Source organism: Fukomys damarensis, unplaced genomic scaffold (genome assembly GCF_012274545.1).
Source record: "Fukomys damarensis isolate Sample0158 unplaced genomic scaffold, DMR_v1.0_HiC HiC_scaffold_5, whole genome shotgun sequence".
NCBI classification, from domain to species: Eukaryota; Metazoa; Chordata; class Mammalia; order Rodentia; family Bathyergidae; genus Fukomys; species Fukomys damarensis.
In genome coordinates, this window is record NW_022900917.1 from 16,766,683 (window position 1) to 16,785,606 (window position 18,924).

General features: G+C 33.2%; 1 protein-coding gene across 3 annotated transcripts in view; it reads left to right on the top strand.

Moving 5' to 3' along the window:
* Stk3 (serine/threonine kinase 3) overlaps positions 1-18,924 on the top strand; it is a 336,937-nt gene that overhangs the window by 233,949 nt on the left and 84,064 nt on the right. The window lies entirely within an intron of this gene.

Consider the following 18,924-nt stretch of genomic DNA (forward strand, 5'->3'; position numbering starts at 1 on the left):
CCCCCCCCCCCCGCCAAACAAAGGTGAACTGATGGTGTCAAATTGAATTTATAAGATAAGGCACAGAATGCACTATTGATAAGCAATTGTTTTTACTGTAGATTAAAAGATTGATAAACAGTTTATAGGACTTGCTTTGTCACCAGAGCTCAGACAGTTCCCATATGGATCGCAATGTTAAGTAAAATACAGGGAGCCAAATGGATGTAGAATTTTATGTTAAGTGAAAAGCTGAACAAAAACTGGAATATTTCTTCATGTGAAATATTTTCACTTTTGTACATGTAGCAGGCCCTTTATTTCTGCTTTTATTTAAAGAAAGATGTTATTTAGCTTCATATTAACTTGGTAATAACACAAAGAAAAGAGTTTCCTTTATTAATTGTTCTTGCAACTGCGTTTGAGAGCTTCTGTCTTAGGAAAAGGAATGGAGACTTTCTGTCAACTTCTTTGTAGTCTGAACTCTTAAGCTTCACAGGCCGTGGTCCTTAATGTCTGAAGAATAGCATGTCTCTCTTAAATTTGATTTCTTAACTCAGTAATTTTGTGCATGGGTGTAGGTAGAAATGCTAGGGTACCCCCCCACTCTTCTACAGACAGGGCCAACAGGTGAACATTTCTCAGAACCTTTCCTTTTTTCTCCTACCCCGGTTGAATAGGGAGCTTCAAATCAGTCTACCCCTAATGAACCTTTTGAACAGAAAAAGAATGGAGCAGCAGAATCAACCCAAGTCAATCCAGAAACCTCTAATTTCTTAGCTGGTTAAAGAAGAAGATAGAACAGTTGAAGAGTAGGATAGACTGCTTGAATACTGATCCTGTTCCCAAATGACTCATAGATCCGTGGGCAAGCTTTTTAACCTCTCTGCTGCTTCATCTTCTGTAAATAGAATGGTTACAGAGATATATTAGTAATTTAAAAATATATATCAGCATGTAATGCATGTTTTGCATATAGTGTACACAAAGTGTTAGCTTTTGTTTCTATTAATGCTGCTGTATTACTTTAACATTTTAACCAGGTTATTGGTTTTTGTGATGGCGCTTGTTGCTGCTGATTATTTTGCTATCTAGAGCCACCAAAACAATGCCACTGATGAGACTTGAACCAATATAAACTCAAAAATTTTTATTAAGCCTTTATTTTTATTTAAAAAAAATTAATACATGTTTGTAGTACATAATGGGCACATTTCTCGTGGGGAGTTGGTGCATGTGCATAACACATATTGTTTTTTATCACCTTCCCTACCTCTCGCTCTCCACTTTGTCTGTGTCTTGATCCCTTTCCCATCTGCAAAAGATCTGTCTCCCTATTTCCTATTATTTATATTTTATTTTGTTCTTTATTTATAATTGGGGTTTCTTGTATAAGAGAAATCATGCAATATTTAAGCTTGTGCATCTGATTTATTTCAGTTAAAATTATTGTGTCAAGGTACATCCATTTTCCTACAAGTGACTTGTTTAACTAATGATAGACACTATAGGCTGCTTCCACGATTTAGCTGTTGTGAATTGTGCTGCTATAAACATAGGTATGCATGTATCTCTGTAATAGGATGTCTTTAATTATTTTGGGGATAACTGGAAGAAGAAAGCAAGATCAAATGAAATTTCTAGTTTTAGTTTTGTGAGGAATCTCCATACTGATTTCCATAGGGGTTGTGCTAGTTTATATCCCCACCAAAGCTGTAGAAGGGTGGCCCCCCCACTGCCTCTGTGACCTCACCAACATGTTACTCTTTGATTTCTTAATGATAGCCATTCTTTATAGAATAAGATGAAATCTTGGTGTTGTTCTGTTGGTTTTTGTTTTTCTAATGGCCAGAGATGATGAACATTTTGTGGTTTGTTTGTTTGGTTGGGGTTTTTTTTTTTTTTTTTTTTTTTTTTTTTTTTTTTTTTTTGGCCTTCTGAGAAGGGTCTGTTCATTTCAGTTGCCCATTTTTTAGATTGGGTTTTTTATTTGAAAGGAGCCTAATTGTTTTTAGTTCTTTGTATATTTTTGATATTAGTTCTCTGTCTGACGAATACCTGGCAAAGTTTTCTTCCCATCCTGTAGGTTACTTCTTCACTCTGTTGTTGGTTGTTTCCTTTGCTGTGCAGGAGCTCTTTTATTTAGTATGATTCTATTTGTTGATTCTTAGTAGTATTTCTTGTGCGATTGGTGTTCTGTTCAGAAAGTCTCTGCCTGTACCTATGTCTTTAAGGGTTTTACTTATTTTACCTTCCAGCAGATTGTTTCTCTTTTAACATTTAGTTCTTTTATCTGTTTTGTTAGTTAGTTAGTTAGCTAGTTAATTAGTTAGTTAGAGACAGTGTCTCACTATGTAGTTGAGACTGACCTGGAACTCACTATGTAGCCCAGGCTGGTCTCGAACTCACAGCGATCCTCCTGCCTCAGGCTCCCGAGTGCTGGGATTATAGGCATGCGCCACCATGCCTGGCTGTTTTATTTTAATTTAGTGTATGGTGAGAGATACAGTTCTAGAATGAATCTTCTGCATGTGAATAGCTAATTTTCCCAGCAACATGTGTTAAAGATGCTATCTTTCCTCCAGCATGAGTTTTTGACCCCTTTGTCAAAGATAAGGTAGCTGTATGTGCCTGTAATAGTTGGCATCACTCCTGTTATGGTGAACCTTCTAGAGCTTTCAATGATAACAAACAGCAGCACATGTGCCATAGGTTCACCACCACTCATTTTATATGTCTGTTTTTATGCCCATACCTTGCAGTTCTTACCACTATAGCTTTGTAGCATACTTTGAAATATTTAAAAACATTTTAAATGACAAATGAAATTCTTTTTAAGTATTGAAAAACAAATTTTGGAAGAGTAGTAGAGATTTTTATAAATGTTGCTTTAAACATAAAAATTTTTTTAAAAGAAAATTTATTTCCATTCCTTTACTTCTTTGTCTTGGTAGCAAGTTTTGTATTTGGGATAAATTATTGGTCACAAATTAAAATCTGTTTAAAACCTTTGATTGCTTGATAGTTCTCATTTTGCTGTGTAATTGAATCATACCATAAAATTCCTACTTTGTGTTTGCATATTCATGACTGTATAACTGCAGTTCTTAAACGTCTTAATATACTATGACATGTAGTTTCTTTTTTGTGACTACTAGTTGTCTTAGTTTTTACTATTCCTGTTAGTTTTCTGTGTACCTACCAATAATTTATTCTCAAATTCTTTATTCTCAGACTCTCTGAGGAGCTGTAAATGCCTTGAAGTCCAAACACGAATTAGTAATTTTGTACTTTTCTTGACTTTTTTTTTTTTGTCCCTCTATCCTCAAACCTAAGATTGCTCTTGGGTAGTAGCTGACATTCTTTAGACACATTCTCGAGAATTTCCTTTTTTTCTCTTCAATAACTGATCTTCAGCTTCTTGGATTTTGAGTTTGGTTTTTCTGTTTTACTTCCTTAATTTGACAGATCACATCTGGTTTTCTGATACTGGTGTTTTCCAACCTTGCATGTATAACCACGTTTTTAAATTTTACCTTTAACCTTGATTGACTGTAAAATTCTGGATCAGAAACAAAGCTCCTTCTAGTATTGAAAGGTCTTGCTCTAATTCCTTGCTCAACAGTAATATTGATGTGAAGGCAGGTGCCATTCTGATTCCTAATTCTTTGAAAATCTTCATAGTCTTCCTGCTATTTAAATCTTTCATGATAGCATGACTTGGTGTAGATGTTTTTATAATTCATTACATGGAATGTCTTTGGCAGTTTCAACCTAGAAATACTCTTTAGTTGTTATTTTTTCTGTTTTGTGATAATTTTCACTTTTCCTCTGGAATGCCTTTTGTTTGATTGTTAGACTTCTTAGGTTAATCTTTCATTGATCTTGTTTTGTTTCTTTGTTGTTGTTGTTGTTCCTGTGAGGATTTTTTCTCTTTTTATCTTTTTGTTCTGTCTTGGAAGTCTCTTTAAATTTATCTTCTAACTTTTACATTTTTCTGTGTCAAGTATTTAATTTCCAAATTATCTTCCTCTTCCTCATGATTGTGATATTTTCATGATCACTTTGAATTTTCTTTTGTTAATGCCCTGGTCTTTCTTTCCTTATGTTTGTTGTTGATCTCTAATTTTTTCCTTTATGGGCTATCTTCAAATGTCTAATGAGTATATTTGAGAGAAACGCTAAAATTGTCTTCTAAAAGCTATGCATGTAAGAGCAGAACCAGTTACTAACAGATCTTGTTGGAAAAGATGTTAGGGAGCACTTCTATGGGACAAGAATTTGTTAGCTTATTAGAAATATTTCTTTTCTTTCTTTTTTTTTGGTACTGGAGATCAAACTCGGGTTCTTGTGCTTGTGAAGCAGGCGCCAGAGCCATTGAGCTAAATCTACAGCCCACAGCTTCTTTCTTTGCAAGCTTAAATTTTAGGTGTTTTTGGTCTGCTGAGTTAGCTATTACTTAATTCATAACTTCTTTTCTAGATTTGAAATGTTTTGACTTCTGCTATTTATTGTTGTCTCTCCCCTGTGCTGCTTATCTTTATGGGTTTATCCTTTTCCTTACCTTACTCTAGTTTTTAAAATACTTGTGGAAAGGGTAGGTCTAAACCCATGGGTTCTATCTTCCATTTTAATGAAAGTGCTTGCCATTTGTCATTCTTTAGTTGTTTCGGATTTTACATATTGAGTTTAATATAATGATTCTTAATATGATATCTGTATAAAAATCTGTGAAATACTTCATATATTTAGTGATAAAATAATTTTTTGAGTACCCACAAATTAGCAGTATTCAAAGAAAAGAATAGTTTGGTTTTATTCTGTCTAGTTGTAAATCAAAGTGATCCAAGCAGTGAAAGACAGACTTCTGTAAGGTATTATAAGAAATTAGTGCATCTAAGACAATTTATACCAGATGTGTAGTTAATATGAAAATAAGGATATTTCTCTTTTTCAAATCAGTAGGTCTTTTATAAAATAATTTTTTCTAGGTGATAGAATAAAGGTATAGCCTGAGACTGCCATTCCTCTTGCTTGAACATGAGAATAACTTTAGAATAATGAATCATATGTTCTTGATACTGTGTTTGCCTTACCATCTATATCTGTGAAGGCAGGGTACTTGCTTTGCAACTGCTTTCATTTGGAACTTATCTTGGTTACTGATCCTTTTTGGAGGGGGCTCTAATTTGGAAAATTCATTTGGCCAATACTTTCTTAGTTATAGTACTGAAGATTGGCTGTCTTTTAGGATATCACAGTAAGTTTTGGATCAAAATTTTGATTATTTTTTATTGAGATTTTACTTATTTTTCCACTTTGGGATTATTTTAAAGAAAATTGTTTTCACGGTAGGAGATCTGTTGTGCTGCCAATCTACTGCATTAATTTTTGGCTGAGAGGACCTACATTTCCTGGCAGCCTTTATCATAGCTATTTCTAGTCCAGGCCCTGAATTAGTTCTTTTCTAGTAATTGTACTAACATGACAAGGAACATGTTTGACATTGGATCATTGAAAAATTTTACAAAGCTAGTACAGAGAGATAATTTGAGATAATTTATATCATATTCTTTCCCTGATTTCAAATTCTAGAACTGTGAATTTACCATTGAGCTGCTGTATTATAAGAGATACTGTATTTATATTTGATATCCAGTATTAATACTTCAGTTAGTTGTGAATCCTGCTTTTTCCATTGAGTGCAATTTTCACAGAATTCATGAGTTATACCAATATTAGTTTAACATTTTTCTAAATTTAATTTTCTGCTGTATAGTTCAACTTAACTACAGTTGGAGAAAAATTAGTGGCCTAAAATTAAATTGATGTTTTCATCAACTTTCAATGTAGCTTTAAAAAAGGAAACAGTATACGATAACAATTTTAAATATTATTTTAAAGTTTTAGTGCTGTGCCCTTGGTAACTATCATAAACAAACCTCTTTATTTCAGAAAGGTATAGAACATTATTACATATAGTGCCTTATGAATTTGGTTTTTATACATTTTACAGAAAAGGCTTGTCTGATGAGAATATATTTTAACAAATTGACATGTTTTGATAGGTGCTAGGATAATTGTACAGATTTTTAAAATTAAACAAATTGCAAACAGAGATTTCTGTGGCAGATTAATCCCAGTATAAAAAGTTTTTGTGTTAATTTAAGCATTCCTAAGTATGACAAAGATTTTATTTGGATATTTCTGCGCAGTGATACAAATTTGATAGTGGCTAAATTGTATTACATGGTAAGAAAGGATATTCCATTGAATATTATCAATGGGAGACATTCCTAAATCTTCAGTGTGAGTTGATTAAATAACATCTGTATTTGTTTGTACTCAGTGTATATATCCCACTGAATTGAATAATAGGAGGGATGTCAACATTTTAAAGAGTATTTATTAACAATTTGTTTTTTCTGTGCAACACAACTTTAAAGTACGTTTGTTTGATTGTTACTACGGAGCATTATAGTGGTATTGTCAGTGGTTTAAAGTAAATCTCTGTGAAATTGTCCCTGCCAAATAGCAGTTTAAAATACAGAAAGGATGATTTAAGTGCATTGATTTTTTTTTTTCAAACATGTACATACTGAAATTTGCTATTTTCTAAATTACCTATCCTGACAAAAGATTGCAAAAAATTTCTGGTTAAATAGTGGGATGAAGAGATAACTTGTGAATATAGAAATTAAATATAAGAATCACTTGGAGTCTGTGTGCTTTAATGCAGAAATGATTACTAGGGATTTGTGATCTTTCATATGCTATGCAATATATTTAGTGAATGACTAGTTCACGTGTTCTCTCTCACTGTATGTTTGAATTACCTAGTGATTTGTAAACAATAACAATCTTACTTTTTACTCTGGGAAATTTAGCATTTAACTGCTGTAAATTGAGACCCTGGTATCAAAATTTTTGAAAGCTCCCTGGTTGATTGTGGACTAACCAGAATGAGATCCATTGACCTATATGTTCTAGCATTGGGCCTAGCAGTAGACCAGTCACATAAATATTTGTTTGAATTAAAAAGTGAAGGATTACATCAATTTTCTTTATCTTTAATTTTTATTTTTGAATAGTTTTACATTTACAGAATAATTGCAAAAATGGTAGAGTTACCATATACTGTACCTGACATTGTGTTCCTTGTTATTGACATATTAACAAACCACTATTGATATAGATTTTAAAGTCCTAATTCTGTCTAGATTTTCTTAGTTTTTACCTAATGTTCCTTTTCTATTTCAGAATTTATCCATTATACCACACTACATTTAGATATGACATCTTCATAGACTCCTCTTGATGTCACAGTTCTTCAGAATGTCTGTTTTTTGATGACCTTGAGAGTTTTGAAAAATACTGGTTAGGTATTTTGTAGAATCTCTCTCATTTGACATTTGGTATTTGTTTGATGTTTTCTCTTGTGATGAGAGTGGGGTTATTGGTTTTGGGAGAGGAAGTTTAATCCTCACATATTAAAATACCTTCTGTCAACATGATTTATCGCTGTTGGTGTTAGCCATGATCACCTGGTAGTGTTGTCACATTTAAAAAATGGTAACATTGCTCTTTTCCTTTTTCCATACTGTGTATACTCTTGGGAAGACAATCATAGCCCACACTTAAGTAATAGCAGAATAGTTACATAAATTATTTGGAATTCTACACTGGAAATTTGTCTTATATTTATTTAATCATTTGCTTATAACAGTATAGGCTTACAGTTTTTTCCCTTCAAATTGTTCCAGATTTGATTCTTTCAGTTGATTCCTTTGTCTCTGTGATATACCACTGTCAGGGTAGGGTTTTGTTTAGTTGTAGGTACCTCCTTACTGTAAGATATTTGAGGTTGATCTTGTATATTTCCTGCTTCAAATCTAGAATTTTGGGTTTCTTTTTACTGGAGTCTGGTATTAGAAACCAAGATCCAAGATTGGACCCTAGGTGTACTTGGAGTTGCTGTGATCAGTTGTTGCTTCTGGTGTCCTAAGTTTACACAAGAAAGAGACCTGAGTGTGTGTGTGTGTGTGTGTGTGTGTGTACATATCCATCTATATCTGTAATAAAATAAGTATCAGTTTATACTGATGTCTCTGGCTCTCATTCATTATCACATAGATCATTCTAGCTGTGTCCCTTTTCTTCTTTGTAATCTACTACTCCATTGAGAAATTCACCTCCCACCGCCATCATCCATTTACTGAAGTTTTCACTTCCAGTATGTTTGTATAGTGTCTTCAAAAGTATTAGCCCATATGGCCATAGAAAACAACATTATGCACTACAGTGCTCATGTACAATCCTTGTCTTTAGTTGTTTTTTTTTTAATTATTTATTTATTTTTGTTTTGTTTTGTTTTTGATACCAGCGATTGAACTCAGGTCCTTGGGCTTACAAGGTAAACGGTGGAACCACTGAGCTGAATCCCCGGCCCTCCTTGTCTCTAGTCTTACACACTCCACTCACTTCTAAAGTTACTTGGGTTATACTTTTCTCCCCAGAACTCCAAGGAAGTTCTTTCATGCATTATTATAATGCAGTTGGGGGGGGCAAATTCTGCATTTCATCCTGGGACCCTTTAACCACCTAAATGATTTTGTAAAAGTTGTAAAGCATTCATTAAGATTCACTCCATAGGGCCAGGGATTTAGCTCAGTGGCTCCAGTGCCTGCTTTGCAAGTGCAAGGACCCAAGTTTGATCCCCTTTATCAAAAAAAAAAAAGACAGAGAAAGAAAGAGATTCACTCTATATTGTAAAGTTCTATAGATTTGACCAGCACATGGCATCTGATATCCACCACTATATAAAATCAAACAGAATAGTTTTTCCCACCCTAAAAAAGTTTCTGCTTTACCTATTCAGCTTTCTCCCACCCCTATACTCCTCACAGCTACTGATCTGTTTATAGTCTCTAGTTTTTTTCTTTTCTGTAATACTACATAATTGGAATCATACATTATATGTAGCATTTTTAGAGTGGCTTCTTTCTTTTAACAATACCCATTCAAGTTCAATCCTTTTTTTTTTTTTTGTAGCTTAATGGCTCACTTTTATTACTTAATAGTATTACATTGCATGGATGTGCCACTGTTTATCCATTATCTTTTCAAAGGACATCTTGGCTGCTTAGTTGTTTGGAGAAATAATGAATAAAGCAGTGCTAGCTTTGGTGTAGATATGTTTTTTTTTCATCAATTCATTTGGGTAAACACATGACTTAAATTTGCTGTTATCAAACCTATAATGTCTTTAGCTTTATAAGAAACTACCAAACTCTACTCCAGAGTTGTGTAATTTTGCATTTTTACCAGTAATGAATGAGTTTTTGTTACTATTCACTAATAACTCATAGTGGCAGTTTAAAATTTTTATTCATTCTAATAGGTATTTAGTAGTATTTTATTATTTAATTTGCATTTACTTAATGGTAAAGCTGTTGGACATTATGTGCTTATTTAAAATATCAGTTTAAAAATTATCAGTATTCACTAGTCTTTCTAAAAGTTATTGATAATGAGAATAATCTATTGTAGCAAGTTAATGGAATTTTAGCCTTTTGTCTTTGGTGCCCTCTTGTGGAGTTTTTATAAATTGCTTTTTAACAACAATAGTGTTCAAAGGTATTATTTTTATTCTAAAATATTTTATTTATGAATTCCTTTATATTTTGTTAATCCTTTGAAATATTTTTGGTTGTGAGAGAAGAAATAAAAATCACAGCTAAAGTTGCTTTTACCCTTTTAATTTACTCTGTTGTATATCAGTACTGTGTGCAGGGGATAGAAGTTAATCTGTTTGAAAACTTTTCATAAAATGCCAAGAACTTGTTCAGTCTTGCATCATGGAGCCTCTGATGTCCTGCCCACACATCTTCTTACCATTTAAGCCTGTTGTACTAATGAACAAGTATTTTATGACTTTTGGAGATATTGAAAGCTTTGATGTAACTTTAAAACAAACCTGTGAACGTGCAAAAAGTTAAGATCCATGAAGTTTCTATTTGTTTAGTACAGGTATGTCAAAGACTGTAACTGTGTAAGCTCTTATGATGCTTTTTCTGTGAAATAAGACCACCCATTTATAATAGGAAGAAGGTTCATTCTTTGTGTAGATTTTCATATACTACTAATCTTAGTACTTTTAAGTGGTTGCTATTGATTCTTTTGCTTGTCACATGTGGAAGTACTAATGGCACCTATTTGAAAAAGAATACTTTTTTGTTTTCTCAGTAGTTCTTAGCTCAGTTAAGCTGAATATGGTACCAATGAGACTAGAGTTAACCTGCTGATCCTACTGTGGGCCATTTCCCTTGTATGGAAACAGACACATTCTTGAAAATTGTGACAGGGAAAATGAGACAAGTGCTGTCCTTGATCTTACTGCAAAGTGAGATTTGGCTGTAATGTCCTGTTGGATCACTTTAATAGTTTCACCTTGCTACAAGATGGTATTAAAATAGCTCTTCATGATTTGAGACATTTACTCAAATATATAATAGTACCCTTTGATCTCTACCTTTTTTGACACAAGTCATGATTAACCTTTATTTCTTGACACAAAGTTAATATATTAGCATCATGTAATCATGAACCTTTAAATTCATTTATGCATGGGGTGGAATGAGATTCCTGCCACAGTTTTCCCAGTTTTATGCACATCTCCTTGAAGTTTCACTGCATATGTCTTGTTGACTCCTTAGTTAACTCTTTTTAATTGAGTCTTTCACTACAAATAAACAAGTTTTGGTTCCTTTATCATGTCCTGAAGTGGCAAAGTCCATTAAAAACCCTTGATTATAAATAACTGGTACTACCTATTTTGTTTTGCCTTCATTTATTCAAACTGCCATCTTTCACAAATTTCTCTTTAGATTCAGTTTGTTGTATTAGGTCCACAATATTTTTGATTCATTATATCTGGCTGGCAGAAAGTATGGTGATTTTCTTTCATGATTTCTTTCAGATTGAACTTTGTCATTTATATTAACGTGAAATTTAGTAAACAGTAATAACCTTCCCGTTCTAGTCTATTTCTTCAGCCTTGTTTTCTCTAATTCATTCTTTAGTTTCCAAGCTTCCTGTCACTCCTTTGCCAAGCAGTTCAAGGAGGTTTGACGTATTTAAAGCATTTCATAAATGGTAGGCCATCCCTTGTGAAGCTCACTTAGTGCTTTTCATTTAAACCAGAACATTTCTGCTTTTGTGCTTGTTTTTCCAATCTAGAATGCCATTGTCTGTCTACTGTTCTGATTTTTTATCTTGTGACCCAGCTTTCTAAGGAAACTAAATTCTAAAAAGCAAGTGTATCTTAATTCTGTTATTTCTGACCATTCTTAGTAGTGTGTTTATTCATGTATTTGTTTTTGAGATCACGAGCTTTTGTTTAGCTGGATTTTATCTCAGAAAATGATTTGAGTTCTAAAGTGAGGGTTGAGTGGGAATGAGCCCCCTAAGATGGATTTGTATGTTTTTTCTAGAAAGCATCTGGGATACCTCCACATTGAGATTACATTAGGTTAATTTTTGAGTATGAGGTTACCCCAGATCAAGTGGAAAATGTGGAGTTGAAAGTCAAATGTGTGGTTGTAGATTAAAGGGAGGCTTCTCTGCCCTCCACCCTTACCCTTAGCTAAAGTGAAACTTGTTATCTCCTTTACCTGTTGGTGAATTTTTCCTCATCTGACCTTCTAACTGAGGAGATTAGACCTTTGAAATTCCCAGCCTTATATAAGGGTTCTGATTCTCTTTGGAAAAAAATCAAAAGACTTCTCTTTTCCCCTTTAATCCACCAAAACACAAACCTTATTTAACCACCAATCTCCCATCCCCATTATTGCACGCATCTAGGGCAGCGCTAAGGTCACATTTACCCTACAGTATTGTCACACTCCTGTCTGTTCTGGGCTGTTGGAGATTTCCCTCAGTGGCTTAAAAGCTCTGCTGTGTATTTATATGGGGTTTCTACATTTATTGTTTGCTGTTTTATTAGCTCTTTTAAAGATATATAGACCACTGTAATATGGTAACTTTTTTATATGATTTGTTCTCATATTTTACACCTTCATTCACCACCTGAAGTTTTTCTTTTCATGCTGTAGAATATATACTCATTAGCATTGTCCAGTTGAATGAAAGCCATTGTGATCATTGCTCTTGTACTAAAACTGTACTGTTATGTGATTGCACATGCAATGGAGATATTTTATATCACTTAAAAAGAGAAAATGATTAGAACATTTTCCAATAACAGCATTTAATTAAAGAACAGTGTAACTATACTATTAATGTTGCAGATGGCAAATGCTTTCTAAAATGTATTTGTAAATATCCTTACAATCATTCATATCTTTACTGAATATTTTCAAACTCCTTTATGTAGTAATGTGGCAAACATAAAGATACCTTATTCAAAGTCTGATTACTTCTCAGACTGTTGTAGCATAAATCTGTCTTAGCCATGGAGTAGGATTTCCTAATAATGTTTTCAAATATTTGTATTCCATGTGGACTTTATGATTCATAAGCTGGATTATCATCAGTACTCTATTTTGCATTCCTGGCACATGAAGACCACTGATTGAAAATGCTATTGTATTCCTTACTGGAATTGGCTGCTTTCTGCAGTGGAGAAGCATCTGTTCTGCAGACCTTTGTCTCTAAAGTATCAACATGTTTATCTTTTGCTTTTCTTCACTGAGAAATAGCTGAGTGTATGTGTGTGTGTGTGTGAGAGAGAGAGAGAGAGAGGCATAACTTTGAAAAACATTATAAGTAACTGTCCTGTTACAAAAATGTGAAAAATATCAAATGAAAAATTAAACAGGGTAAGTTAGTTCAGAGTTAATGATTTTTAAAAAGCAAAAAATGTTCCTGGAAAGTCTTCAAAAGCATAATCAAGTTATTACTGTTCAAACATTGTAATTTTGTAGAAATTAGTTCTCATTCTACCATTAATTACTCTTTAGGTGCCACTCTCATTAGTGAATTGAGTGTATAGTATATATTTTTATCACTATTTCTTGCTGTGTTTGTAAATAAGATTAGCATCCTTCAGCAAACTAACTGTATAGATAAAATAATATGCTGCAAGAGCCATCCCTTCCAAACTTGATCATTGCTTTTATAGTTGTATAGATTATCTAAGACAACTGTATACATTTATAGTTTCAAACTTTATTATCTCTTTGTAAATTGAACTCTAGTGTAGATGGCAGTAGGGCTAAAAGTCCTATTTCACACCAATCAGATTTTATATTTCTACAGGTCACAGCATTGAATCTTACAAGGACAAAAAACAATTGACTCACACATATAAAAATAGATGGAATGTTTTGGTGATAAAATGGCCGCAACCATAATAAAATATTCAGGTAGTATTTTTAAAAAAGAAGCTAACAGACAATCAGTGTCTTCCTCTGTGTTTGGTGGAACCTGTGTTTTAATAATCAGGTGTTTGACTGAGTGGAAATCAATCATTTTATGTGTATGTCACCTTCTTCATCTCTTGACAAAATGAAACTCTAGCAAGCCTATTATATAAATTAAATTGGACTTGAAAAATACTGTAGATAATTTAAAAGTCTTGCATAATTGGAGGTTAGATCTTGATCTTTAGCATCAGATAGACCTACTTGGATTCATTGCTTCTCCACTTGTAATATGACCTTTGTACAACTGAGCTTCAGGGTCATCATTTGTACAAGAAGAATAATAATGGGAGGATTAAATAGGAGTAGTCTAAATAGATCTTAACGTAGTACTTCTCATTGATAACTGTTTTTGTTAATATTAAATGGTTGGTTGGCCAGAGATTTGGCTCAGTGTTTCCACTCCCTTCTCACAAGCAAAGGGCCCAAGTTTGATCCCCAGTACAAAAAAAAAAACTAAATGGTTGGTGAACTGATTAGTTAGCATTATTTCTCTTAAAGTTTCTTCAATAGCTATTCTGTATTTATAAAAATAGTATAGTTTGAGTAAAATTGTATTGCTAGAACCTCGTGTTAACACTATTCTTAGATATTTGCTTTGGTAATATGATGAAGAATTTGACATTCAGTAAATTATATAAGAGCAGTGGTTTGTACTGGGTATCAGGAATAACTGCTAACAAACTCTGGTTACTTCTCTTAGAGATTTTAGGCTCTAATGGGGGGTGTGTAGAGATAATTAAAGCATAGTATACTAAGTGTATGATTGGCATTAGTGCAGGGTACCACAAGAATACAATGACACATAAGTATAATTCTGATATAAAAAATTACAATTTAAAACAGCCTACCAAAATCTTTGTATGTGTGTTACAAATATGGTCTACTCATTTCTTAAGACTTAGTAACTAGAAGAGAAAGAAGCTTGGAGGCTCCAAACACAAAGTAATGATAAAGAGATGGGAAATTAATTACCTTGATTTTTATCAGTACATGTTTTATACATGTATTGAAATATGACTTTGTATCCCATATGTATATGCAGTTATACTGTATATTGTGTTAATACATTTTTTTAAAAACTTTTAAGAAAAAGACTTAACGGAAGTTTCCTTTATGAGGCCTTCTTGTTACAGACAAAATTAGGGGCTTTACTCTTAGATTCCCATTGGACTATCAATACTTTTCTTGTAGCACTGAAAAGATTGTCTCGTGATTTATTGTTCACTTATCAGGAGATTTCTCCTAGACCTTATGCTACTATAAACAAACTGTGTTTTACTCATCTTTGTATCTCCAATGCCTAGTCTACTACTTGACACATTAGAAATGTGTAATAAATCACTCATTGAATGAATTAGTAAGTGAAAACATAAATTGATTTAGCAAATAAATACTAAACCAGATGTTTAGCAGTGTGAATTCAGAAATTAAAAAGAAGTCTCTTGCCTCATCAGACTCAAATTCTAATGCTAGAGAAAGCCAGATATAGGCTGTGAAGAATACAGAAGTATTAAAAAATAGAGAATGATGGAAGTTTCAGTTTAAATTGGTGGTCAGAAAAAGCCTCGTAGAAGAGGTGATATCTAAGTAGAGACCTCAGTTAAATTCCAGCCTGAGAGCTCAGCCAATTTAAATTCTCAAAGAGGAATATGATTAGAATGCTCAAGAAACAGCAGAAGAGGCCAGCATGGCTGGAGGGTGGTGAATAAGAAGAATGTGATAGGAGATGGGGTTGGCAGACAGGCCAGATCACATTTGGCCCTGATAAAAATTTTGGACTTTATTCTAAGAGTGATGGGAGGCCAAATGTAGAGTTTGAAGCAAGAGAATAAGGTGATGTGATTTGTCTTTTGCCAAGCTAAATCTGTCTGTTGTGTGTGATACTAAAAGAGGCAAGAATGGAAATAGTGAAAATAATTAGAAGGCTCTTTTTTTTTTTTATTGAGTTTATTGGTACATTTAGGGATACAGTACAGTTACATTCATTGTTGGGATCATGTACCTTTACATGGCTCTTTTAATAGCCCAGTTGAGAAGATGGTGGCTTTCACTAGCATAAGCCAAATAATTTATATGGTACTATGAGAATGGGAGCTGGACATAAGCTGTTAACATTGATAAGCCTCCAACCTAACCATTCAAGTAGATAAAAATGTAAATGTAAGGTACATGTATGTGGTGGAATATTGGGCTAAGAAATTAAAGAACTTGTTTCTCATTTCCAGCTATATTTTTAAATAAGTATGTGACCTTATGGAAGTCTCTTAAATTTTGTGGGCTTCAGTTGTTGTTTTTGCAGATATAAAATGGTCAGCTGAGTTCCATTACTTTCCACCTGTAAAAGTTCTTCATTTTGTAATTCTGTGAAACAGTAAATATATTCCAAATATTTACTGTGTTTTAAATATAGAATAAAAAGTTCTTTAGTAGATTGAGAAGTACTACAAAACATTCTTGCCCATGATGTACTTATATGTATAATATTAAAATAAGTGCTCACAGTGTGGATCATAAATTTAAATGCAAGTATGGGTAATTAGATTGTAAATTCTACAAAAGTTTGAAAAAGAAGATAATTAACAAGGACTGAATTATCCATGGATATAACAGATACTTGGTCAATAGACTTTACGTAATGGCTAGAGGGGAAAAATATCCTGGGTAGAGAGGAAGACTAAAGAGCATAAAATCATGTGGGATTTTGATGGAAGAAGATTCATTTAAGGTCAGCCTATCTACAATGGAGTATATATGAATAATGTGAAAAAATAGAATTGGCAAGATAGAATGAGATAAGAACATAAAGGACATTAAAATGTAGACAGAAATATTTAACTTTCTTGAAATGGGAGCCATTATATATTTTTTAGTAGAAGAATATTGTGATACAAATAGTATGTAAGAAAGATTAGTATAGTATTGTGTAATTTTAGGAAGGTGTGAAACTACCTTTTTTTAGATAGTTGCAGACATTTTGCATAGCTTTCTCATTTAATCATCATAACACCAGTGGAAGAAACTAAAGTTCAAAGAGATGGTTTGCCTAAAGTGCTAATGCCTAGTAAGTGATTTAAAAGGATTTTTAAAAATTAGTATCTGCCTGATTCTAGAAGGTTAGATTGGAGAATCTTGATCCACAAGACATTAACTTGCAGTACCCCAGGTTTAAGATAAGGAATAATATACTCATTGGCTGTAGGAATGGGAGAGGTGAAGATGAAATTTAATTTTTTCTGAAGTACTTTTGGCTGATTGTGTATAGGGAGTGAAAGAAAAAATGAATGTAATAAGTTGCTCTGTTACCCTTGGGAAGTTAGTGAAAATTGCCATGGTGGTCATTGGGGACTGAGAAGGAAGGAGGGACTAGAATGATAGATAGAATAATATCTAATTTGAGAATGTTGAGTTTTGGATGACATTAAGCATTTAAGTAGTTAAGACATAGTTGAAAGCATGACAGTGAAGAGGGCTTCTAAGAGAGAAAGGGCCATGAAAGAAAAGGACTTTGAGAAATAATGCCTAAACTTATTCTACAGATTTAGGAAAGGAGGGTGATCAAGTAGCCATCCAAATACTGTTATTTCAAATCTCTCAAGTTGCTGAGACATGATTGATATTCCTATGATATATCTGTGTTTTGTGTTTTGACCTCTGTCAGACTCAATATTGTTTGTATGTTTCTATTGAAGTGAAATATAAATAAATAAATATATATATATATTAATTTTAGTACATGAACAAGTTTTTTCAAACTGTAGATTCTTGGTTCTCTCAAAAGGATTTGTTATTTTTATGACTGTATTCTAGTACATCTGTTGGTAAGTGTTCTAAGGAGCATGTTCTATTTATACTTGTATTACTAAGTTGCTTCTTCTGTGAAGCATTTAAAAGATAATGGCTGGGATATGACAACAAAAGCAAAGGCAAAGCAAAAAGGAAATTGGGCTTCACTAGAATTAAAAACTTATTTATCAAAAGATACTATCAGTGAAATGAAAAGGCAATGTACAGAATGAGAGAAAATATTTACAAATCATACATCTGATAAGGGGTTAACATCCAGAATATCTTATTCCAGAATATGTGACAAGTGCATGGTAACTCCCCCCAAGAAAAACAGTCCACTTAAAAAGTGGGCATAGAACTTAAATAAACATTTTTTCCAAAGAAGATACACAAATGACCAGTGAGTGTGAAAAATGACTCTATATCACTGTTAGAGAAATACAGACAAAAGCATGGTGAGATATCACTTCAGATCCATTAAGACAGCTATTATTTTTTTAATAGAAAATAAGTGCTGACAAGAATGTAGAAAGATTGGAACCTTGGGCATTGCTGTAAAAGGTAAGATGGCACAGCTACTGTGGTGAACAGTTCCATGGTTCCTCAAAAATTAAACAGTTACCATATGATCCAGCAGTTCCACTTTCAGTTACATGCCCAGAACAATTGAAAGAAGACTCCAAATAGATACATATGCTTTAGTTCGGAGCAGCACTATTCAAAGTACCCAAATACCCATCAACAAATGAGCAGGAAACAAAATGTGGTATATACATACAATGGAATATCTTTCATCATTACAAAGGAATGTTTCAACACAATCTTGTAAAGCATATGCTAAGTGAATAAGCCAGACGCAAAAGAGCATCTATTTTATGATCCTACTTATATGAAGTATCTAAAACAGGCAAGTTCACTGGGACGAAAATATAATAGAGGTCAGCAGGGGCTGGTGAAAGATGGGAGATGAGGAAGTATTGATTTAGGGATACAGAATTTCTGTGTGGGATGATGAAAAAGTTATAGAGATGTATAGTGGCGGTGGTCGTACAAGATCGTGGATGTACTTAGTGCATGAAACTATACACTTAAAAGTTGTTAAAATGGTAATTTTTATCACAATTTAAGAGAAAAAACTATTGGCTATTATAGAAGTTATAAACATTGTTGTCTGTTGTAAGGGAAAGTGTCAACATATTCTATCTTTTTTTTTTCCTTTTTATTGAGGTTATTGGTACAATCTAGGTATACAGATACAGTTACATTCATCATTGGGATTCTGTACCTTTACATAATAGGTCTTGATTCTCATTTTTCCCCTTGTCCCTGCCCTCCCTTCACCCCCTCCTCCCCTCCCCATTTACAAACACTTTATTTCCATTTTTTCAGTTTCTCATATTTTTTCCTCTCCCTTATTACCTTTACCCCACCCTTCCCACTTTTCTTACACCTTTAGCCCTTTACTTCCTATTTCACATTATTAATTATCTCATTAGGATCCTGTGTACTATTATAGTTTTTCACACCAAAGAAACTACTCGATATTTCAGTTAAAGAAATCTCTGAACATTAAAAATAGGGAATCCTAAAATAAAACTAAAAAGGAAAGTAAAAGAGAAAAGGCAATGATGTAACATCAAAATAATCCTTAATTCTGGAGATGAACATGGTCCCTGAACGTATTTAAAGTGCTTCTCGCTCTTATAGTCTTATC